Genomic DNA, 26,465 nt, shown 5'->3' with positions numbered 1-26,465 from the left:
ATGCTTCCATTCCAAATGGGAATGAAAAGACCCTCTTTTGACATGTGAGAATTACAATTTAAGGTGAGATTTGGATGGGGACACAGAGCCAAACCATATTATTGGCATATTCAAAATGTCATAATACTGATTATAAATGTCAGGTTTCTTTATTATAAGAATAATATAGACACATTGTATATTGCTTAAAAAGCAAGAAAAAAATTCAAAGAAGAAAATAAAAACATCTAAAATCTTACTTAAGAAGATAAAAAATTGTCTGTAGAGGAATAGGAAAATCTCTAAAAAAGGGGTTCATCGTGATCACATTTAGCCATTGGCATCCTGATCCCATACATTGATTATTGTATGTGAGGAGGGATCATCATCATCATCATGGGCCCACAGATGAGACAGCTCAGCTATGCAGAGCTACATTCCAGATGTTTGTAGAACCCAAGTCATATTTAAGCATTTATTTTAAAAATTCATGTCTCCTTTTTATACTTAAGCCTTATATTCATTTTTTGCACAGCCGAATATTTGTAATTTTATTCTATGTTTGGCATTCAGCTGCAAAACAATGAAAACACAGGATACACACAAAAAGACAGACATTGGACATATTTGCCTATTTTTAACCATTTTATGTCTGTATGCATATAGTTTACAAATGCATATTATGCTCCATATAATGACCCAAGATGAGGTTTTGGAGCTGAGGCTTATAGAAGGGCTGTAACTTCAGCCTTACTAATACCATTTGCAATTTATGAGAAGACAATGTAAAGAAAGTTCCTAACTGATGGATAATTTGTTCTCTCAGTAGTTATGTCCATACCTGTGTTGGCATTTTGACTACCACTTGTTTCAGCAATTCTAAAACCACCCACACATTTGGCACCTCCCTAGAAGAACTGATGGGTGTCAGTGTACATTTGCACTTATGGCAAAGATCTTTTAGAACAACATAGCAAGGCTACACAGCCAGATCAACAAAGGATAGAACACAGCAGACAGAGTCATGGCATTCACATGCAAGCTTCCTATGGACTCCCAGAAAGAGCCACACAGAGCTCACTGCCCCTCCAACAGCAAAATATAGTAACATATGTATAATGTTTCTGCCAGTAATGCCATTGTAGGACTCAGATCTCAAGATTTTTATGGAGTACTGGTCAGGTAGGCACTCTCTGCATAGCCACAACTACTAAAATTCTAGACTCCAGATTGAAAGCAGGTAAGTGGTCGCCCTAAATCTTATTGTCTAGGGAAACCTGTAGAGAGGCCTTAGCACAGTGAACATTTCAAAGTCAAGTTCCCAGATGCCAGTTCTACCTTTTTCTGGCAGTTTTCTTTGACCTCTTTTAAATTTCATTTTCTCACTCATTAATTGGATGATGTAACAAGGAATATAGTTGTGAAATCCCAGTCCTCATGGAGCACCTAGTACAATGCCCAACACATACCATCCTATGCTAGCTATTATCATTATAGAGTTGAACAAAATTACATTAAATAATAGTTTTAATAAAACAATGTTGCAATACACTTAAAATGAGTTTTAAAGATACTGAAAAGAAATGTGCAAGCTCCTTTGGTAATAAAAATAGGTATTACGTTGATTTATCCAACTCTATTTGTCTGTAGTTTTAGTGGGTTTTTTTGGAAGGAGATACTTCATTTAATAAAGACCCTATAACTGTATCCCCACTTTTGAAGGGTAGACACATTATGAGCAAGTATTGGAAATGAGCAACATAGGTTAGTGATTTAAATGGTCCTCACAGTTTCAAGAGATTTCATTTGAATCGTGGTAGGAAGGTTTGCTTTTCCTAACACTGGGAAAGTAAAAGCAGCAGAATAAAACTAAGTTGAGTAGTACTGTAAGGTCAGACTGCACCCCTGTACTCATTGGTGTCGTAAATGAGAAAACATGTCTTTTGCCTATTAAATACTTTAATGGGTCAGTTAATGGGCTTTATGCTTTTATTTCACTTAACCTTCACAACAACCATGTCAATAGGTATCATTATCTGTACAAATGAGAGAACTGTGACCCAGGAAATCTAGGTAACATGTCCAAGGTAGCCCCAGTAAGAGCAGGTGTAGGAATTCAAACTTGGAAATGTCCAGATCTGGCTAAAAACCTTCACCACTTTGTCATACTACTTCTCTGGACCTAAAAGAGCTTTGCATGTCCAAAAGTTCAGCATAGTCAAAAGCTAATCATTCTTTCACATTGCCTTTACTTGACACAAAACATTCAAACTGCTGGATACAAAGGAAACCAGATTTACATTAACCTAGAATGTAAGAGTTATTCAAAGGTTATTTAATTATAATTCTGCTTTTCAATTGGTTTCCCCAAAAATAACTCCATACAGATGTGAGATTTTTTAATGCCCTTGCTGCAGCTACTTTTATATAAAATATTTTAGAGGTAATCTATTAGGAAGCAAAAATGTTCAACAAACAAGAAATATAATACACAATGCATCTGGAAACCCAGAAAGACCATTTTATCTAGACTTCCTTTTTCTAGAGAAGTACATTCTTTGCATTGTTCTCTCCAAAAATGTTCCCTTGATGCTACTATATTCAAGTTGCACAACAGACACACACACACACAAACACACACACACAGAGAGAAAGTTTAAAAAGAAAGAATGCAGGAAATTCAAAGCAGCATAGTCGAAAGCCCCAGGGAACTTTCAGTAAGCCAACACATTCCATGACTAGATTTTTGGTTTTAACAGGAGAAAATGCACAGGACTTAAAACCCTGAGATCAGTGTCTCCACTTCAAGGTCACTTGTGTAATGTAAAAAAATATCACCCTGTTTTAAACAATGAAGAAGGAAAAGCAGAACTCAGCATGTGGGGTGTGGAATAACAGAAACCAGAGAATCTCTTTTCAAAAAATTAAAAACAGGAGCATAAACCATGCAGAGAAGTTACAATCTCATAAAACTACAGTAGTAAATCTGGTCTGTGACTTCAAGAAGCTAAACTCATTTCTGACTTAAGGAAAGTATTGACATATTTCTCAAGCTCTGCACTACACGTAGGAACCCAGGACTGCTGAACCATGAAAAATGTTCCAGAACCTACTAGTTTTCAATAAAAGCATCCTAAGAGGTCCCAGGAAGGTTTTGAAACAATTTTTTAAAGTGATTAAGTGCTATCAACATTACATCACAGAAAAATTTGGGGGGAAAGCCACTAACATGGTCTTTCCCCTTACTGTGTTGCTCACTTTTGATTTCTCTTTAGATTATCACCAAAGAACAGTTCTTTCTAATTAGTGAGAGAGGGAAGGCCTCAAGCAGAAATCCCAATATGTTTGGACCATATATTAGTTCATTTTCATGCTGCTGACAAACAGGTTTAATTGGACTTACAGATACACATGGCTGGGGAGGCCTCAGAATCATGGCAGGAGGCAAAAAGTACTTCTTATGTGGCAGCAGCAAGAGAAGAATGAGGAAAAAGAAAAGTGGAAACCCCTGATAACGTCCACTGATCTCATGAGGCTTATTCAGTATCATGAGAATATCACAGGAAAGACCAGGCCCTGTGATTCAATTACCTCTCCCTGGGTCCCTCCCACAACAGGTGAGAATTCTAAGACATACAATTCAAGTTGAGATTTGGGAGGGGACACAGCCAAATCATATTGGACAAAGAGGAAAAATAGATTAGCAGATAGAGATAGAAATATAGATATAAACATAGCTAACACATTCTTCAATTACAGTTGAAGGTAAAAACATGTTTTGTGTAATATGTATTTTCCTTCAGAGAAAACTATATTTAATTTTAACTCCATATCGCTGCTACAATCTTTTTTTAACCCATGCCCAAAAGCAAGAACTGTACTTACCTATAACCTTAGGCAATCAGCCACTGCCAGATGTGTAGAAATATCCAGATACATAGGAAAACAACCAAAATGAAGAAGCTTTCAGATGAGAACCAAGAGAGGGGAAATCTCATAGGCTTTAACATCTCCCTTCTACCATGGATGGATTTGATGTTTCTTAATGATCATAGTCAGGGTGACTATAGGTTCTGGAATGCTCCAGACCTATTATCCTGGCCCCTTATTATGCTTAAAACTACTCCAGTTCAGATATAGTGTCTTAACAATAGTGATACTTTAGGAATTGTTATAATGACATACATCCACAGAGAAATATGAATATATATACCCACTATTGCCATCTACAAACCCTTTCTAAACAAAGATTTGAAACCAAGTAGTGCCAGTCTTATCATAGAAGTCCAATGGCATTTTAAGTGACATTAATAAGAATTGACTGTAACCTGGGTGTGATGGCTCATGCCTGTAATCCCAGCACTTTGGGAGGCTAAGGCAGGCAGATCACCTGAGGTCAGGAGTTTGAGACCAGCCTGGCCAAAATGGTGAAACTCCATGTCTACTAAAAATAAAAATATTAGCTGGGATGGTGGCCTGTAGTCCCAGCTACTCAGGAGGATAAGGCACAAGAACTGCTTGAACCCGTGAGGCAGAGGTTGTAGTGAGCTGAGATCACACCACTGCACTCCAGCCTATGACAAGGAGAGACTCCATCTCAAAAAAAAAAAAAAAAGAACTGACTTTGTTAAAGCTTGCCAAAAGGTTCTGGTTTGATGCTATTATTTATTTGTCTTACAAGTTTTGTTAGTCTAATTCCTTCTGGATCACAGTAGTTGTAGACCACAGGAAGAAAGTTTTGCTGTTCAGAAACTGTTGTAAAGCAGCATTTATATTTACTTCCTGCCAATCAGTGCTTCTCATGCCAATATTTAAAAAGCCAGTAATTACATTGACTAGTATGTCAGTGATTTAAAAATAAAAGCAAATATGGTTTCATTTTAGTTCTTCTGTTTTCTCTTTTGAAGTTGTATTCAACATACCAGGATTTTTTTTATTAACACTGTAATTCTCGTTACATTATTTTATCAATTTTCAAAGGAACATAAGTAATAGGGCATATAAGAAAAAATTCAGCCTCCATAAGGCAGAAGAATAGAAGTCACTAAGATTTTTTGAGTGCTTATTAAATTCTAGGAACTTTTCTAAGTCATTTATGCATTAACACTTCTCCTTGTGGGATGACATCAGCAATATGGCACAATAGGAAGCTCCAAACCAGTCTTCCCCTTTACAGACAATGTTGCAACAACAATACATGGACCATCTCTTAATGAGAAATATGGAAACTAGATCAGATGCTCCTGCACCCTGGGAAAGCATGAAACCAATCACATTGACCAAAAGGAAAATTTATGACACTCACTCACCAGAGCCCATATTCCCAGGATAGCCCAGAGTGATCATGTGGTAATCCCCAACTTTCAGTTTCTTCCTGGGAAGTGAAAGAGAAGACTAGAACATACGCTTAATATTCAGATGTTTTGTGGGACTACCCAAGGGACTGGTTTCTGTCTTACATGAATATAAGCATGGACAAGAAATAGCACCAAGTTGGGAGCCACTAAGAACAAAGATGGTAAGAATTATCACACACTCACTCACCATTCTCCCCTACCCCCAGTTCAGCACAGCATAAGTGAAAGAAAACTCCCAACTCCTGACTTCTTGCTGGGGAGGAAAGGAGTTGCTGTCTCTACCCTACATTTCCAGCTTTTCAGAGGGCTGCCCGAGGGTCTGGTTTCTGCTTTCTTCATTTTGGGTACTTGTGGGATGCAGCATATTTTAGATGCCTGGGAATCACTGAGAACAAAAAAGAGCTGAATAGCTTACTGCTACTCTAAGGACCTATGGTACAGAAGACAGAGGCTGATGTATCTTGGTAGCTTTTCTCTCAGGGGAAGAAATGTGTCCAATGATCCAGCTTCTCCAGCATCTGCCTAATAAATGAATTTCTGCCTAACCTGACTCACAGTGCTATTGGTGCCACTGAGAACAAAACCTGAGTGGCCAATGGCAGCTCCAGAGAACCTGCAGTACTCAAGACAAACTCCAGAGAAAGGAAGAGATAGTGAGCTTCAGAATAAGGAAAGGAAATTGGGAATTTACATGCACAAATTCAGAGAAGACACATCACCAAAAAACTTTGAGAGGTCACCTGAATCACTAGTTGAAATGGTTTGTGAAGGTCTCCATATGAAGCAGGTAAGGACCAGGAGAGGTAGCAGTTTTTTTCAAATGTGTGCATCCAAACACAAAATAAGGCATCTGAAGACACAGTGAAACACAGCCCAACCAAAGGAATAAAATAAATCTCTAGAAACCAACTTTAATGAAACACAGATATATGAATTATCAAAGAATTTAAAATTATCTTCATAAGGATGCCCCATGAGCTCAGGAAAACAGCAAAGAGATAGAAAATACTACAAAGTAACAAACATAAAAATTTTGAGCTGAAGAATAAATTAATTGACTTTAAAAACTCACTACAGTGATTCAAAGCAGAAGAAATAACCAGTGAAATCAAAGATAAGTCACTTAAAATTATCGTATCAGAGGAACAAAAAAAAATGAATGAAGAAGAGGGAATAAAGCCAAGGACTATGGGACACTTGTGAGCACACCAATAAACACATTGTGAGGTCTCAGAAGGAAAACAGAAAGAAAGTAGAAGAAATAATGGCCGAAAATTATCCAAATCTGAGAAAGGAAGTAGACACATAGATTCACAAAGCCCAACAAAGTCCATCATGGATAAACCCAAAGAAGATAACCCTGAGACACATTATAATCAAACTGACAAACATCAATGACAAAGAGAAAATTTTGAAGGCAGCAAGAGATATCTGAGTTCCCATGTTCATTGTGGCATTACTCACAGTAAGCAAGATATGGAAACAATCTAATTGTGCATTGACAATTGATGAATTAATAAAGAAAAGATGGTATAGCTATATAATAAAATATTATTTAACCTTTTAGAAAGAAGAAAATACTGTCATATGGCACAGCATGAATAAACATTGAGAATGTCATGCTAAGTGAAATAAGCCAGTCACAGAAGGACAAATACTAATGATTCTACTTACATGAGGTATTTAAATAGTCAAACTCACTGGAGCAAAAACTGGAATGATGATTGCCAGAGGCTGAGGGGAAGAGAAATGGGGAGTTGCTCTGCTATGGGTATGAGTTTCAGCATGCAAAAATAAAAAACATTCTAGAGATCTGATGTACAACAGTATCCATACAGTTAACAGTATTGTCCTATACAATTAAAAATTTGTTAATTGACATTTTATGTTTTTTACCACAATCTTTAAAAATTCATCCACAAAGGATTTTATGAGGTAAACAGTATACTTTTCACCACTTTTCAGATGGCCAAGCTTAAGCAGAAAGAGTTCAATTAACTTGCCCAAGGTCATATCACTACTTAGTGGTACAGCCAGGATTAACCCAGATTTCAATCCAAAGCCTACATCTTAACACCTTGATCATTGCCTCTCTGGACTGCTAAAGAAGTATGGCAACCAATTACCTGAGTTATCACACATGTGAGTATTGGGCTCTCCAAGCAACTAACCAACCACTAAGGCGTGTGAATCACCATTCTGTGACCAAGCCTGTGCTAAGCACCATGAAGCATATAAAAAAAGAGTTTAAATTCCATCCCTTCCCTCTTGGGAATTATACCATATACACAGTAGTATATAAATTAGCTAAACATTGAAACCACCTAAGGAGTTATTTTTTTTTAAAGATGCAAGTGGATGAGTCTCACCTTCAGAGATTATGATTTGATTGATTTGAGCCATAGTCTGGATATAGGGATTTTTGCAAGGTCCCCAGATGATTCGAACACACAGCCACTGAGTTTAACCACTGATGTAGAGCAACTATAAAACAAAAGAGAAAAGTTATTCCAAACATTTTTATTATTTTCTTTTTTTTTTAATTGCATTTTAGGTTTTGGGGTACATGTGAAGAACATGCAAGATTGTTGCATAGGTACACATGTGGCAGTGTGATTTGCTGCCTTCCTCCCCATCACCTATATCTGACATTTCTCCACCTGGTATTTCTCCCCAACTCCCCAACCCCCACTGTCCCTCCACTATTTCTCCCCAACAGACCCCAGTGTGTAGTGCTCCCCTTTCTGTGTCCTTGTGTTCTTATTGTTCAAAACCTGCCTATAAGTGAGAACATGTGGTGTTTGATTTTCTGCTCTTGTGTCAGTTTGCTGAGAATTATGGTTTCCAGGTTCATCCATGTCCCTACAAAGGACACGAACTCATCAATTTTGATGGCTGCATAATAATCCATGGTGCCTGTGTGCCACATCTTCAGTGTCCAGTCTATCTTTGATGGGCATTTGGGTTGGCTCCAGGTCTTTGCTATTGTAAACAGTGCTGCAATGAACACTTATGTGCATGTGTCCTTATAGTAGAAAGATTTATAGTCCTTTGGATGTATACCCAGTAATGGGATTGCTGGGTCAAATGGAATTTCTATTTCTAGGTCCTTGAGGAATCGCCACACTGTCTTCCACAATGGTTGAACTAATTTACACTCCCACCAGCAGTGTAAAAGTGTTCCTATTTCTCCACATCCCTCTCCAGCATCTGTTGTCTCCAGATTTTTTAATGATCGCCATTCTAACTGGCGTGAGATGGTATCTCAATGTAGTTTTAATTTGCATTTCTCTAATGACCAGTGATGATGAGCATTTTTTCATATGTTTGTTGGCCTCATGTATGTCTTCTTTTGTAAAGTGTCTGTTCATATCCTTTGCCCACTTTTGAATGGGCTGGTTAGTTTTTTTCTTGTAAATCTGTTTTAGCTCTTTGTAAATTCTGAATATCAGCCCTTTGTCAGATGGGTACACTGCAAAAATTTTTCCCATTCTGTTGGTTGCCAATTCACTCTAATGACTGTTTCTTTTGCTGTGCAGAAGCTGTGGAGTTTGATTCAATCCCATTTGTTTATTTTGGCTTTTGTTGCCAATGCTTTTGGCATTTTGGTCATGAAGTCCCTGCCTACACCTATGTCCTGAATAGTTTTGCCTAGATTTTCTTCTAGGGTTTTTATGGTGTTAGGTCTTATGTTTAAGTCTTTAATCCATCTGGAGTCCAAACATTTTTCTAAAGAATCCAACAGATAAGTATTATGGAAGAAACAAGAGTATGACATGCACCTGGGGAAGCAAAAAATAGCAAAGAATTATGCAACCATAAGGTGAATGCTTAGTCTCAGAAATCAGAGGCTTAAAGAAAAGGATAGATTAAAACCTAAAAAGAAAGAAAAGAAAGATACCAGCATACTGAAGAAAAGAGACGTTCCCAAACCTCTTCTTGCTCATTCTTACAATATAATACACAGCTAAGCCCACCTTAACACATCCTAGTTGATACCATCTTTATCAACTTTTCCATTAAAGCCTAATTAGACTTAGCAAGTTAATGACGAATTGTCTATACCAAGCGTATCCCTTCTATAACTGACTGTGTAATGGCTAAAATTGGGAAATGGGAGCAGAAGTATTGGGTGGCTCTAAGGATCATCATGGACTTAAGATTACCATGCACACACAAAGGAACCTATGCAGATGACTGCTTAGTACAGAGAGTAACCCAAAACAAGTGTTACATTGTTGCTACAGCTGACCGAAACCTTAAACAAGGAATCTAGAAGATTTTTAAGTATAGATACAACATCAACCAGATGCCAAATGACTATGGAGCCCCTCATTTCTACCTCTTAGAAAACGAGGTTCTTCTGCCTTCCTGTGACCAGCTTTCTCTGCTGCCAGTTATTGCTGGAGCATAAATTATTAATCTATTCACCAATTTGCTCTATTATGTGCTGAGTATGATTAAATACATTCACTTTTGATGCTGTTTTGAAAAAAAATCTACCAGATGAAATAGATTTGAGAGTGCAGGATGGAGTTGCCCGGGAAAACTGTGAAGGAACTCTTAAGTTGGCATTGACACTGACTGAAGTTTGAGAGGAAGAAGACATAGAACACAGAAGGGAATGAAGGGTGGAATTCTCTTGGTCTTGGTTAAAGTCAGGAGTGGGACAAAGCATATGCCTTTCTTCTTGAGCACAGAAGTTCCTGTGAATTAGGCTGCAGCAAGCATTGCCAGTTCCATCTGGCCCACAGCTGCTTCTGGTAATCATCCAGGTTTATCTCCTGCCAGACCGACAGAATTCCTGATGAGTAGTTGAACTCAATAGCTCAGTTCCACTTCAAGCTCTGAATCTGGGATATGCCAATGAATAGCATCTGAACTCCATGACTACCATGTAACTCACTTAGGGCCCACCCACCCTCCATAACATCTGCATCCTAAGAAAGTTTTAGAATAAATTAATATATCTGTATTCCAGAAACCAAAATAGATTTTTTTTTAATTTTTTATTGGATTATAGGTTTTTGGGTACATGAGCAGAGCATGCAAGAGAGTTGCGTAGGTACACACATGGCAGTGTGCTTTGCTTTTCTTCTCCCCTTCACCCACATTTGGCATTTCTCCCCAGGCTATTCCTCCCCAGGTCTTCCTCCCACTGGCCCTCCCCTTTTCCCCCCAATAGACCCCAGTGTTTAGTACTCAACTTTCTGTGTCCATGTGTTCTCATTTTTCATCACCCACCTATGAGTGAGAATATGCGGTGTTTCATTTTCTGTTCTTGTGTCAGTTTGCTGAGGATGATGTTCTCCAGATTCATCCATGTCCCTACAAACGACACAAACTCATCATTTCTGATTGCTGCATAATATTCCATGGTGTATATGTGCCACATTTTTCCAATCCAGTCTATTATCAATGGGCATTTGGGTTGATTCCAGGTCTTTGCTATTGTAAACAGTGCTGCAATGAACATTAGTGTACATGTGTCCTTATAATAGAACGATTTATAGTCTTTTGGATATATACCCAGTAATGGGATTGCTGGGTCAAATGGAATTTCTATTTCTAAGGCCTTGAGGAATCGCCACACTGTCGTCCACAATGGTTGAACTAATTTACACTCCCACCAACAGTGTAAAAGTGTTCCTTTTTTTCCACATCCTCTCCAGCATCTGTTGTCTCCAGATTTTTTAATGATCGCCATTCTAAGTGGCGTGAGATGGTATCTCAATGTGGTTTTGATTTGCATCTCTCTGATGACCAGTGACGATGAGCATTTTTTCATATGATTTTTGGCCTCATATATGTCTTCTTTCGTAAAGTATCTGTTCATATCCTTTGCCCACTTTTGAATGGGCTTGTTTGTTTTTTTCCTGTAAATCTGATTGAGTTCTTTGTAAATTCTGGATATCAGTCCTTTGTCAGATGGGTAGACTGCGAAAATTTTTTCCCATTCTGTTGGTTAACGATCCACTCTAGTGACTGTTTCTTTTGCCGTGCAGAAGCTGTGGAGTTTGATTAGGTCCCATTTGTCTATTTTGGCTTTTGTTGCCAATGCTTTTGGTGTTTTGTTCATGAAGTTTTTGCCTACTCCTATGTCCTGGATAGTTTTGCCTAGATTTCCTTCTAGGGTTTTTATGGTGCCAGGTCTTATGTTTAAGTCTTTAATCCATCTGGAGTTAATTTTAGTGTAAGGTGTCAGGAAGGGGTCCAGTTTCTGCTTTCTGCACATGGCTAGCCAGTTTTCCCAACACCATTTGTTAAACATGGAATCCTTGCCCCATTGCTTGTTTTTGTCAGGTTTATCAAAGATTATATAGTTGTATGTATGTTGTGTTGCCTCCGGTGCCTCTGTTTTGTTCCATTGGTCTATATCTCTGTTTTGGTACCAGTACCATGCTGTTTTGATTACTGTAGCCTTGTAGTATAGTTTGAAATCCGGTAGTGTGATGCCCCCCACTGTGTTCTTTTTGCTTAGAATTGACTTGGCTATGCGGGCTCTCTTTTGGTTCCATATGAAGTTCATGGTGCTTTTTTCCAGTTCTGTGAAGAAAGTCAATGGTAGCTTGATGGGGATAGCATTGATTCTGTAAGTTACTTTGGGCAGTATAGCCATTTTCACGATATTAATTCTTCCTAACCATGAACATGGAATGTTTCTCCATCTGTTTGTGTCCTCTCTGATTTCGTTGAGCAGTGGTTTGTAGTTCTCCTTGAAGAGGTCCCTTACGTTCCTTGTGAGTTGTATTCCAAGGTATTTTATTCTTTTTGTAGCAACTGCGAATGGCAGTTCGCTCTTGATTTGGCTTTCTTTAAGTCTGTTATTGGTGTAGACGAATGCTTGTGATTTTTGCACATTGATTTTATATCCTGAGACTTTGCTGAAGTTGCTTATCAGTTTCAGGAGTTTTTGGGCTGAGGCAATGGGGTCTTCTAGGTATACTATCATGTCGTCTGCTAATAGAGACAATTTGGCTTCCACCTTTCCTATTTGAATACCCTTTATTTCTTTTTCTTGCCTGATTGCTCTGGCTAGAACTTCCAGTACTATATTGAATAGGAGTGGTGAAAGAGGGCATCCTTGTCTAGTGCCAGATTTCAAAGGGAATGCTTCCAGTTTTTGCCCATTCAGTATGATATTGGCTGTTGGTTTGTCATAAATAGCTTTTATTACTTTGAGATACGTTCCATCGATACCGAGTTTATTGAGGGTTTTTAGCATAAAGGGCTGTTGAATTTTGTCAAATGCCTTCTCTGCGTCAATTGAGATAATCATGTGGTTTTTGTTTTTGGTTCTGTTTATGTGGTGAATTACGTTGATAGACTTGCGTATGTTGAACCAGCCTTGCATCCCTGGGATGAATCCTACTTGATCATGATGAATAAGTTTTTTGATTTGCTGTTGCAATCGGCTTGCCAATATTTTATTGAAGATTTTTGCATCTATGTTCATCATGGATATTGGCCTGAAGTTTTCTTTTCTCGTTGGGTCTCTGCCGGGTTTTGGTATCAGGATGATGTTGGTCTCATAAAATGATTTGGGAAGGATTCCCTCTTTTTGGATTGTTTGAAATAGTTTTAGAAGGAATGGTACCAGCTCCTCCTTGTGTGTCTGGTAGAATTCGGCTGTGAACCCGTCTGGACCTGGGCTTTTTTTGTGAGGTAGGCTCTTAATTGCTGCCTCGACTTCAGACCTTGTTATTGGTCTATTCATAGTTTCAGCTTCCTCCTGGTTTAGGCTTGGGAGGACACAGGAGTCCAGGAATTTATCCATTTCTTCCAGGTTTACTAGTTTATGCGCATATAGTTGTTTGTAATTTTCTCTGATGATGGTTTGAATTTCTGTAGAATCTGTGGTGATTTCCCCTTTATCATGTTTTATTGCATCTATTTGGTTGTTCTCTCTTTTATTTTTAATCAATCTGGCTAGTGGTCTGTCTATTTTGTTGATCTTTTCAAAAAACCAGCTCTTGGATTTATTGATTTTTTGAAGGGTTTTTCGTGTCTCAATCTCCTTCAGCTCAGCTCTGATCTTAGTTATTTCTTGTCTTCTGCTGGGTTTTGAGTTTTTTTGATCTTGCTCCTCTGGCTCTTTCAATTTTGACGATAGGGTGTCAATTTTGGATCTCTCCATTCTCCTCATATGGGCACTTATTGCTATATACTTTCCTCTAGAGACTGCTTTAAATGTGTCCCAGAGGTTCTGGCACGTTGTGTCTTCGTTCTCATTGGTTTCGAAGAACTTCTTTATTTCTGCCTTCATTTCGTTGTTTACCCAGTCAACATTCAAGAGCCAGTTGTTCAGTTTCCATGAAGCTGTGCGGTTCTGGGTCGGTTTCTGAATTCTGAGTTCTAACTTGATTGCACTATGGTCTGAGAGGCTGTTTGTTATGATTTCAGTTGTTTTGCATTTGTTGAGCAGTGATTTACTTCCAATTATGTGGTCAATTTTAGAGTAGGTGTGATGTGGTGCTGAGAAGAATGTGTATTCTGTGGATTTGGGGTGGAGAGTTCTGTAAATGTCCACCAGGTTTGCTTGCTCCAGGTCTGAGTTCAAGCCCTGGATATCCTTGTTGATTTTCTGTCTGGTTGATCTGTCTAATATTGACAGTGGAGTGTTAAAGTCTCCCACTATTATTGTGTGGGAGTCTAAGTCTCTTTGTAAGTCATTAAGAACTTGCCTTATGTATCTGGGTGCTCCTGCATTGGGTCCATATATGTTTAGGATCGTTAGCTCTTCTTGTTGTATCGATCCTTTTACCATTATGTAATGGCCTTCTTTGTCTCTTTTGATCTTTGTTGCTTTAAAGTCTATTTTATCGGAGATGAGAATTGCAACTCCTGCTTTTTTTTGCTCTCCATTTGCTTGGTAAATCTTCCTCCATCCCTTTATTTTGAGGCTTTGTGTATCCTTGCATGTGAGATGGGTTTCCTGGATACAGCACACTGATGGGTTTTGGATTTTTATCCAATTTGCCAGTCTGTGTCTTTTGATTGGTGCGTTTAGTTCATTTACATTTAGGGTTAATATTGTTATGTGTGAATTTGATACTGCCATTTTGATGCTAAGTGGCTGTTTTGCCAGTTAGTTGTTGTAGATTCTTCATTATGTTGAAGCTCTTTAGCATTCAGTGTGATTTTGGAATGGCTGGTACTGATTGATCCTTTCTATGTGTAGTGCCTCTTTTAGGAGCTCATGTAAAGCAGGCCTGGTGGTGACAAAATCTCTGAATACTTGCTTGTTCGCAAAGGATTTTATTCTTCCTTCACTTCTGAAGCTCAGTTTGGCTGGATATGAAATTCTGGGTTGAAAGTTCTTTTCTTTAAGAATGTTGAATATTGGTCCCCACTCTCTTCTGGCTTGTAGTGTTTCTGCCGAGAGATCTGCTGTGAGTCTGATGGGCTTCCCTTTGTGGGTGACCCGACCTTTCTCTCTGGCTGCCCTTAGTATTCTCTCCTTTATTTCAACCCTGTTGAATCTGTCGATTATGTGCCTTGGGGTTGCTCTTCTTGCGGAATATCTTTGTGGTGTTCTCTGTATTTCCTGCAATTGAGTGTTGGCTTGTCTTGCTAGGTGGGGGAAATTTTCCTGGATGATGTCCTGAAGAGTATTTTCCAGCTTGGATTCATTCTCTTCGTCCCCTTCTGGTACACCTATCAAACGTAGGTTAGGTCTTTTCACATAGTCCCACATTTCTTGGAGACGTTGTTCATTCCTTTTTGTGCTTTTTTCTCTGATCTTGGTTTCTCGTTTTATTTCATTGAGTTGGTCTTCGACTTCAGATATTCCTTCCTCTGCTTGGTCAATTCGGCTATTGAAACTTGTGTTTGCTTCGCGAAGTTCTCGTATTGTGTTTTTCAGCTCCTTTAATTCATTCATATTCCTCTCTAAGGTATCCATTCTTGTTATTTCCTCGAATCTTTTTTCAAATCTTTTTTCAAGGTTCTTAGTTTCTTTGCATTGATTTAATACATGATCTTTTAGCTCACAAAAGTTTCTCATTATCCATCTTCTGAAGTCTAATTCCGTCATTTCGTCACAGTCATTCTCCGTCCAGCTTTGCTCCCTTGCTGGTGAGGAGTTTTGGTCCTTTCTAGGAGGCGAGGTGTTCTGGTTTCGGGTGTTTTCCTCCTTTTTGCGCTGGTTTCTTCCCATCTTTGTGGATTTGTCTGCTGGTCATCTGCGTAGTTGCTGACTTTTCGTTTGGGTCTCTGAGTGGACACCCAGAATGTTGATGATGAAGTATTTCTGTTGCTTGGTTTTTCTTCTACCAGTCTAGCCCCTTCACTGTACAACTGCTGAGGTCCGCTGCAGACCCTGCTTGTCTGGGGTGCACCTCTAGTAGCTGTGGCACAGCGAGGGATGCTACCAGTTTCTTTTTCTGCTCTCTTTGTCCCAGGATGATGCCTGCCTAATGTCAGTCTTTTGGATATAGGGGGGTCAGGGAGCTGCTTGAGGAGACAGTTTGTACTTTATAGGGGTTTAATTGCTGAGCTGTGCACTCTGTTGTTCATTCAGGGCTGTTAGGCTGCTATGTTTGATTCTGCTGCAACAGAGCTCATTAAAAAACCCTTTTTTTTTCTTTTTTTCCTCAAATGCTCTGTGTTGAGGGGTTTGGGCTTTATTTTTGGATGTTCGATGAGGTGTCCTGCCCAGCTAGAAGGCAGACTAGCCACTGTTTGGCTGCCGAGGCTCTGCCCTGCTATTGTGTGATTCGTGCTGTTCCTGCCGGCTCTGCTGTGGTGTCCGCCACGCCCTGCAGCGGAGTCTCTTCGTTGTAGCATGTTGCCTCAGCAACGGCAGGCTGCATCAGCAGTGGGCATGTATCTCAGTAGAGACGGGTTGCCTCGGCAACGGCTGGCTGCGTCAGCAATGGGCGTGTATCTCGTTTGGGGCGGGTTGCCTCGGCAACGGCTGGCTGCGTCAGCAGTGGGCGTGTATCTCAGTTGGGGCGGGTTGGCTCGGTAGTGGTGGACGCCCCTCCCCACAGAGCGTCTCGGACCGTCTGCTCGGGATAGTTTGAAATCGCGGTTTTGTTCGTCCCACTGGGTATCCCAATCCCTGCAATCCCCTGGGCTGGCCTACTGTCCAAGTTTCGTTCAGTCTCAAGTCCAGCCCTCTCAAGTCTCAGGTTGCCAGTTCAACAGGGCACCCGGACAAGTGCGCCCTGTGGGGATTGCTGGGTAGGGCCGGCCGCCGCCGCCCCGGCTGCCGGCTTCGCCAGGCAGACCTACTGCGTGGCGTCCCGTGTCTTTTTTATACTTGGGAGTTTCCCCGTTCTGTGGGCAACAAAGATCAGTCTGGAAATGCCGCTCTGACTCACCGTTTGCGGATTCAATGAGAAGAGCTCCAATCCTGGGTTGTTCTAACAGCGCCATCTTGAGTCCTCCAGCCAGAATAGATTTTTTAGAAGTATCATGCCACGTATGTTCCAATTATTTCTCATCCCATGTACCACACATCCCTGTTTCTTTGGCAGTTCCAACACTCACCACTCTGTGGTGGGCTATGAACTGGAACCCAAAAATTATTTCAAGCCAGCTTGTAGACTCTGTTTTATGAAACAAGATGATCCCTGGTTTTTCAACCACAAAACATACGTTAAAACTATTTTATTCCCAGAAACATATTACCAAGTGAAATGAAGCAATGCCAATAGTATTTCTAATGGATAGGTCATTTAAAAAATTGCAAATAGTTTACAAAAAAGTATTACACTTATCCTCTACTTACTAAGTAACAAAAGTTACCACCTACACCACTTCCAGTATTACTTAACTTACATGAATACACACATATTCCTATAGTAGATGTGCTGCTACTCACTGAAGTTGGTTTATAATAAAATAAAACATAAGGGAAAGAACCCTGAAAGAGTCCTGAGTACTATTCCTGGTCCTGCTACAAATTGCTTATACTAATTACCTTGAACATATTACCCTAATTCCTCTGAACTCTATTTTCTTCATCTACAAAGTGTTAAGAGGAAACTAAAAACACATATGTTTATTTACACGTCTGAAATGTCTAGACAGATCCTTGGATCTATATGGCGTAATTCTCTGGATAAACCTTGTGTGGACCAACTGGGAACACAAAATAATTTCAAGAATTATAGGAAGTCACTCCATAGTTACATTACAAGATTAAATACACCTATTAGATTGATTTGTGGCTTTTTACTAAATCTCCATTTTAATTTGACAGTAGTTCTAATCCCAACTGATAAAATATAATGAGAAACCCATGTCCTTCCTTGGTAGCTAATCTCCAAATATGGCCCCTAAATGAGTCATTTCTTGCATCGTTCACATCGTTATGTAGTCCCCTCCTATCTATTTCTGTTTAACCAATAGAATGAAACTGAAATGATGTTGTAGGACACCCAAGTCCACGATATAAGAATCTTTGATTGCTACTCCTTGGAACACTTGCTCTAGAGGAAGCTAGCTGTCATGTAAGAAGTCTAACTATCCTCAGATTGCCAGGCTATAAGGAAAAAAAAACTAGCCATGTAGAGAGGACACACAGAAAGAGAAATATGCCTGAGTAAGCCCATCAGTTTGAGTCATCCCAAATGAGGCTCCACAAATGTGAATAAAGAGGCCTTCTTGCCTATTGGCCTACTTGGGCCTTCAGATAACTGACTCGAGGCCCAACAGCCATCTGACTTTAACCATAAGAGAACTGAGATGAGAATCACTCAACTGAGTCCAAGCAACAAAGAGAACTATAAGAATTAATAATAAATGTATTTTAAGGACAATCCAAGATGGCCAAACAGGAACAGCTCTGCATTGCAGTTCCCAGCAAAAATGCAGAGTGTGAGTGATCACTACATTTCCAAACAAATTTTTTCTGCCCACAGAACATGAGATTCCCAGGCAAAAAGGCACCACGAGTCTCCAGCATGGCTGTTTCAGCCAGGGTAGTGGGTCTCTGCACAAAAACTCACACAAATCCAGGCACCAAATCAACTGGTGACTGGAATGCCTGGAAGACAGAGTCACCCGTTCGACTGAAAAAAAGGGGTTAAAACAGGGAGCCAGGTGATCTGCTTGGTCGGTCTGACCCCCACAAGACCAGCAATATGAAACACTTTGGATTGATGGTCTCAAAGCAAGCACAGTTGGACCCTGGATGGTCCAATTCTGTGAAGAGAAGGGTGTCCGCCATCCCCAAGGCAGTCAGGCACTACCCAGGCCGTCCAACATTACTGAGGCAGTCCGCCAGTACCAAGGCAGTCCGTCATTACAGACAGTCTGCCATTACTGAGGCAGACAGCCACCACCAAGGCAGTTATAACTATAACCCCATAAAGAAAACTGCAAGGAAGTAGAGCCCATGGCAGCTCAGCAACACCTTTGCTGGCAGACTGTGACTACACTATCTCCTCACAGGGCAGGACGTCTCTGAAAAAAGGCTGAATCATGACAGGAACTTATAAATAAGGTACCATCTGCCTGTGACAGAGCACCTGGGGGAAAACAGGCAGTTATGACTTACACTGCAACAGATGTAAATGTACCTTCCCAGCAGCTCTGAATGGAACAACAGAGCTCACAGCTCAGCATTTGAGCTCCCATAAAGGACAGACTGTCTTCTCAAGCAGCTTACAACCCCTGAATAACCAGAGAAACCTCATAAGGAAGAGCTCAGGCTAACATCTGGTGGGTATACTTCTGGGGCAAAGATAACAGAAGAAGAAACTGGCAGCAACCCTTTCTGTTCTACAGCCTCCACAGGTGATCTCCAGGCAAGCAGGGTCTGGAGTGGACCTCCAGCACTCCTACAACAGAGGGGCCTGTTAGAAAGAAAACTAAGAAACAGAAGAAAACAACTTCATCATCAACAAAAAGGACATCCAGAGACCCCATCTGAAAGCCACCAACTAAAAAGACCACAGGTAGACAAATCCACAAAAATGGGAAGAAACCAGCACAAAAAGGATAGAAACACCAAAACCAGAATGCTTCTCATCTCCTCCAAGGGATCACAACTCCTCACCAGCAAGGGAACAAGGCTGCATGGAGAATCAATCTGATGAATTGACAGAAACAAGCTTTAAAAAGTGGGCAATAACAAACTTCTCTGAGCAAGAAGAACATATTCTAACACAATGCAAAGAAACAAAAAACTTTGAAAAAAGGTGTGATGAAATGCTAATGAGAATAAACAGCTTAGAAAGGTATATAAATGAACTGATGAAGATGAAAAACACAACACAAGAACTTTGTGAAGCATACTCAAGGTTCAATAGCTGAATCGACCAAGCAGAAGAAAGGATATTAGAGATTGAAGATGAACTCAATGAAATAAAATGAAAAGGCAAGATTAGAGAAAAAAGAGTAAAATGAAATGAACAAAGCCTCCAAGAAATATGGGATTATGTGAAAAGACCTAATTTACATTTGATAGGTGTACCTGAATGTGACAGAGAGAATGAATCCAAGCTGGAAAACACTCTTCAGGACATTATCCTGGAGAACTTCCCCAACTAGCAGAGCAGGCCAATATTGAAGTACAGGAAATACAGAGAACAACACAAAGATATTCCTCAAGAAGAGCAACCCCAAGGTACATAATTGTCAGATGCACCAGGGTTAAAATGAAGAAAAAAATGCCAAGGGCAGCCAGAGAGAAAGATTGGGTTATCCACAAAGGGAAGCCCATCATTCTCACAGTGGATCTCACAGCAGAAATCCTACAAGCCAGAAGAGAGTGGGGGCCAATATTCAACATCCTTAAAGAAAAAAAATTTCAACCTAGGGTTTCATATTCAGCCAAATAAGCTTCATAAGCAAAGGAGAAATAAAATCCTTTATGAACAAGCAATTGCTCAGAGATTTCCACACCACCAGACCTGCTCTACAAGAGCTACTGAAAGAAGCACTAAACATAGAAAGAAACAACCAGTACCAGCCACTCCAAAAACGTACCAATGGTAAAGAGCATTGAAACAAAGAAGAAACTGTATCAATTATGGGCAAAACAACCAGTATCAAAATGGCAAGATCAAATTCACACATAACAATACTTACCTTAAATGTAAATGGGCTAAATGCCCCAATCAAAAGACACAGACTGGCAAATTGGATAAAATGCAAAACCCATCAGTGTGCTGTATCCAGGAAAACCATCTCACATGCCAAGATACACATAGGCTCAAAATAAAAAGATGGAGGAAGATTTACCAAACAAATGGAGAGAAAAAAAAAAGCAGGAGTTGCAATCCTAGTCTCTGATAAAATAGCCTTTAAACCAACAAATATCAAAAGAGACAAAGAAGGGCATTACATAATATTAAAAGGATCAATGCAACAAGAAAAGCTAACAATTCTAAATATACAGGCACCCCATATAGGAGCACCCAGATATATAAAGTTCTTAATGACCTATAAATAGATTTAGACTCCCACACAATAATAGTGGGAGACTTTAATACTCCACTGTCAATATTAGACAGATCAACCAGATGAAGATTAAAAAGGATATCCAGGACTTGAACTCAGACCTGAACCAAGCAAACCTAATATACATTTGTAGAACTCTCCACCCCAAATCCACAGAATATACATTCTTCTCAGCAACACAACACACCTACTCTAAAATTGACCACATAATTGGAAGTAAATCAATCCTCAGCAAATGCAAAAGAATGAAAATCATAACAAAAGAATCTCTCAGACCATAGTACAATCAAATTAGAACTCAGAATTAAGAAACTAACTCAGAACTGCACAACTTCTTGGAAACTGAACAACTGGCTCTTAAATGTTGACTGGATAAAAAATGAAATGAAGGCAGAAATAAATATGTTCTTGAAAACCAATGAGAATGAAGACACAACCTACCAGAATCTTTGGGACACGTTTAAAGCAGTGTCTAGAGGGAAATTTATAGCAATAAATGCCCAGATGAGAAGCAAGGAAAGATCTAAAATCAACACCCTATCATCATAATTGAAAGAGCTACAGGAGCAAAATTTAAAAAACTCAAAAGCTACCAGGAGACAAGAAATAACTAAGATCAGCACACAACTGAAGGACAGAGATACACAGAAAACCCTTCAAAAAATCAATAAATCCAGGAACTGGTTTTTTAAAAAAATCAACAAAATAGACCTCTAGCCAGATTAATAAAAAAGAAAAGAGAGAAGAATAAAATAGATGCAATAAAAAATGATAAAGGGGATGTCACCATAGATTCCACAGAAATACAAACCACCATCAGAGATTACTACAAACAACTCTATGCACATAAACCAGTAAGCCTGGGAAAAATGGATAAATTCCTGGACACTTATGCCATCCCAAGCCTAAACAAGGAAGAAGTCAAATCCCTGAGTACACCAATAACAAGGACTGAAGTTGAGGCAGCAATTAACAGCCTACCAACCAAAAAAAGCCCAGGTCCAGATGGGTTCACAGCCAAATTCTACCAGACATACAAAGAGGAGCTGGTCCCACTTTTTCTGAAACTATTCCGAACAAACCAGAAATAGGGAATACTTCCCAAATCATTTTATGAGATGAACATCATCCTAATATCAAAACCCAGCAGAGACTCAACAAGAAAACAAAACTTCAGGCCAAGATCCATGATGAACATTGATCCTAAAATCTTCAATAAAATACTGGCAAACCAATTGCAACAGCACATCAAGAAGCTTATCCATCACCATCAAGTAGGCTTCATCCAAGGGATGAAAAGCTGGATCAACATATGCAAGTCTATAAACGCAATTCACCACATAAACAGAACCAAAGACAAAAACCACATGATTATCTCAATAGATGCAGAGAAGGCCTTTGACAAAATTCAACAGCTCTTTATGCTAAAAACTCTCAATAAACTAGGTATCGAAGGAACATATCTCAAAATAATAAAAGCTATTTATGACAAACCCACAGCCAATATCATACTGAATAGGCAAAAACTGGAAGCATTCCCTTTGAAATCTGGCACTAGACAAGGATGCCTTCTCTCACCACTCCTATTCAATAGAGCATTGGAAGTTCTAGTCAGAGCAATCAGGCAAGAAAAACAAATAGAAATAAAGGGTATTCACTTACGAAAGGAGGAAGTCAAAGTGTCTCTATTTGCAGATGACATGATTGCATATTTGGAAGACCCCATCATCTCAGCCCAGAATCTCCTGAAACTGATAAGCAACTTCAGCAAAGTCTCAGAATACAAAATCAATGTGCAAAAATCGCAAGCATTCCTATACACCAATAACAGACTAACAGAGAGCCAAATCAGGAACAAACTGCCATTCACAGTTGCTGCAAAAGAATAAAATTCCTAGGAATACAACTAACAAAGGATGTAAAGGACCTCTTCAAGGAGAACTACAAACCACTGCTCAACAAAATAAGAGAGGACACAAACAGACAGAAAAACATTCCATGCTCATGGTTGGGAAGAATTAGTATCATGAAAATGGCCATACTGCCTGAAGTAATTTAGAGATTCAATGTGATCTCCAGCAAGCTACCAATGACCTTCTTCACAGAACTGGAAAAAAACACCTTAAACTTCATATGGAATCAAAAGAGAGCCCACATAGCCAAGTCAATTCTAAGCAAAAAGAACAAAGCTGGAGGTATCACGCTACCTGACTTCAAACTATATTACAAGGCTACAGTAATCAAAACAGCATGGTACTGATAGCCAGAGATATAGACCAATGGAAGAGAACAGAGGCCTTGGAGGCAACACCACACATCTACAACCATCAATATTTGACAAACCTCACAAAAACAAGCAATGGGGAAAGGATTCCTTGTTTAATAAATGGTGTTGGGAAAACTGGCTAGCTATGTACAGAAAGCAGAAACTAAACTCCTTCCTGAAACCTTACACTATAATTAACTCCAGATGGATTAAAGACTTAAACATAGACCTAACACCATAAAAACCCTAAAAGAAAACCTAGGCAAAACCATTCAGAACATAGGCATAGGCAAGGACTTCATGACTAAAACACCAAAAGCATTGACAACAGAAGCCAAAATAGGCAAATGGGATCCAGAAACTCCAGAGCTTCTGCACAGTAAAAGGAACAATCATTAGAGTGAACCAGAAAACAACAGAATGGGAAAAAATTTTTGCAATCTACCCATCTGACAAAGGACTTATATCCAGAATCTGCAAAGAGCTGAAACAGATTTACAAGAAAAAAACAAACAAACCCATTCAAATGTGGGCAAAGGATATGAACAGACACTTTTCAAAAGAAGACATACATGAGGCCAAGTAACATGATAAAATGCTCATCCTCACTGGTCATTAGACAAATGCAAATCAAAACTACATTGAAATACCATCTCACGCCAGTTAAAATGGCAATCATTAAATAATCTGGAGACAACAGATGCTGAAGAGGATGTGGAGAAATAGAAACAGTTTTACATAGTTGGTGGGAGTGTAAATTAGTTCAGCCATTGTGGAAGACAGTGTGTTGATTTCTTAAGGCCTAGAGATAAAAATTTTATTTGACCCAGCAATCCCATTACTGGGTATATATCCAAAGGGTTATAAATCATTCTATTACAAAGACACGTGCTTATGTATGTTCACTGCGGCACTGTTTACAATAGCAAAGACCTGGAACCAACCCAAATGCCCATCAATGATAGACTGGACAGGGAAAATGCGGCACATAGACACCATAGAATACTATGCAGCCATAAAAAAATGATGAGTTTGTGTCCTTTATAGGGACATGAATGAAACTGGAAACGATCATTCTCAGCAAACCAACACAAGAATAGAAAATCAAACACTGCATGTTCTCACTCATAGGCAGGTGTTGAATAATGAGAACACATGGACACAGGGAGGGGAGAATCACACACTGAGGTCTTTGGAGTGGGACCAGTGGAGGGATAGTGCGGGGTAGGGAGTCAGGGAGGGATAACATGGGGAGTAATGCCAGATATAGGCGATGGGGATGTAGACAGCAAACCACATTGTACCTATGCATGTTCTTCACATGTACCCCAGAACCTAAAGTGCAATAAAAATATATATATAAACAATGTATTTTAGCATAACTGTAATAATAAATGGATGTTTTGAAGTGGTTTTTCTTTATGAAGAATAAATCATTTAAACAATATCCTAAGACCCTGAAATTCTACTTCATTTTAAATACTCTTAGAAAAACCTATGACTACATAAAAGGAAGCCTGTAAAGTGACCTTTATTGCAATATTTTTTTGCAATGGCAAAAAACTGGGGAGAAATGTTCATCAGTAAGAGAATAAAGAAATCATTATGGTATATCTTTTTTGGGAATACTAATAAAAAGAAGTTCAAAACAGTGAAGTGCAAACATGGACAAACGTCCAAAGTTACATTATTCAGTTAAAAAAATACAAAGCAATATTTATTATTTAAGTATAATTTTGTTTAAAAATGAATTTGTGTGTTTCTATATCTGGACCATAAGAAAGAGTGAGAGAGAAGGTATAGTACATTGTGTGGTAATAAATGCTAAGATGAAAAATCAATTATGAAAGAGAACAGAATTTTCTGGTGGTATACAGTTTTTTAATAGGCAGATGATGTTTGTCCGTGTCCCCACCCAAATTTCATCTTGAATTTCCACATTGGAATTTCAAGGACCCAGTGGAAGTAATTGAATAATGGGAGCAGGTCTTTCCCATACTGTTCTCATAATAGTAAATAAGTATCACAAGAGCTGATGGCTTTATACAGCAAAGACTCTTTTTTTGCCTGCTTCCATGCCTCCTTGCCTTCCACCATGAATGTGAGTCCTCCCCAGCCATGTGGAACTATAAGCCCAATAAACCTCTTTTTTTTTTTCTTTTTTTAATAAAATTGCCAAGTATGTCTTCATCAGCAGTGCGAAAATGGAATAACAAGTAAATTGGTGTCAGCAGAATGGGGTGCTGCTGAAAAGGAACCCAGAAATGTGGAAGCAACCTTGGATCTGGGTAACAGGCAGAGGTTGGAACAGTTAGGAGGTCTCAGAAGAAGACAGGAAAATTGTGGAAAAATGCTGAATTCCCTAGAGATTTGTTGAATGGCTTTGACCAAAAGAGACTGGCAGCATTTTGCCCTTGCCCTAGAGATTTGTGGAACTTTGGACTTGAGAGAGATGATTTAGGGTGTCTGGTGGAAGAAATTCCTAAGCAGCAAGCATTCAAGAGGTGACTTGTGTGCTGTTAAAGGAATTCAGTTTTATAAGGGAAGCAGAGCCTAAAAGTTAAGAAAATTTTCAGCCTGACAATGAGATAGAAAAGAAAATCCCATATTCTGAGGGAAAATTCAAGCTGGCTATAGAAATTTGCATAAGTAACAAGGAGCCAAATGTTACTCCCCAAGACAATGAGGAAAATGACTCCAGGACATGTGATAGGTCTTAATGGCAGCCTCTCCCATCACAGGCCTGGAGGTCTATGAGAAAAAAGTGGTTTCATGGGCTGGTCCCAGGTTCCCCATGCTGTGTGCAGCCTAGGGTCTTGGTACCCTGTGCCCCAGCAGCTCCAGCTGTGGATGAAAGGAGCCAATTTAGAGCTCAGACCATCACTTCAGAGAGTGCAAGCCAAAAACTTGGCATCTTCCAGGTGGTGTTGAGCCTGTGAGTGCACAGAAGTCAAGAACTGAGGTTTGAGAACCTCTGCCTAGATTTCAGAGGATGTATGGAAATGCCTGGACGTCCAGGAAGAAGTTTGCTATAGGGGCAGTGTCCTCATGAAGAATCTCTGATAGGGAAATATGGAAGGAAAATGTGGGATGAGAGCCCCCAAACAGAGTCCCTACTGGGGCACTGCCTGGTAGAGCTGTGAGAAGAGGGCCACCATCCTCCAGACTCCAGAATGACAGATCCACCAACAGCTTGCACCATGCACCTGGAAAAGCAATAGACACTCAACACCAGCCCGTGAAAGCAACAACAGCCAATGAAAAGAAGGCTGTACCCTCCAAAGCCACAGGGGTGGAGCTGCTCAAGACCATGGGAACCCACCTCTTGCATCAGTGTGACCTGGTTGTAAGACATGGAGTCAAAGGAGATCATTTTGGAGCTTTAAGATTTGACTGCCCAACTGGATTTTGGATTTGCATGGGCCCTGTATCCCCTTTGTGTTGGC

The 26,465-nt window shown here is 39.6% G+C and overlaps 1 long non-coding RNA gene and 1 pseudogene across 1 annotated transcript in view; one reads left to right on the top strand and one right to left on the bottom strand.

Annotated features, from left to right (window-relative positions):
• Positions 1–704: 704 nt before the first annotated feature.
• Positions 705–26,465, bottom strand: part of LOC144581402 (uncharacterized) — a 105,968-nt gene continuing 80,207 nt past the window's right edge. The window contains exon 3 of the long non-coding RNA XR_013532090.1: positions 705–7,820. This is a non-coding gene — a long non-coding RNA (uncharacterized LOC144581402). The remainder of the gene's footprint in view (positions 7,821–26,465) is intronic.
• LOC100391409 (rRNA-processing protein FCF1 homolog pseudogene) lies at positions 8,246–9,750 on the top strand (annotated as a pseudogene).

This window comes from Callithrix jacchus, chromosome 2 (genome assembly GCF_049354715.1).
Source record: "Callithrix jacchus isolate 240 chromosome 2, calJac240_pri, whole genome shotgun sequence".
NCBI lineage: Eukaryota > Metazoa > Chordata > Mammalia > Primates > Cebidae > Callithrix > Callithrix jacchus.
The sequence above is the reverse complement of the archived record's forward strand: the minus strand, read 5'-3'. Positions and strand labels throughout refer to the sequence as shown.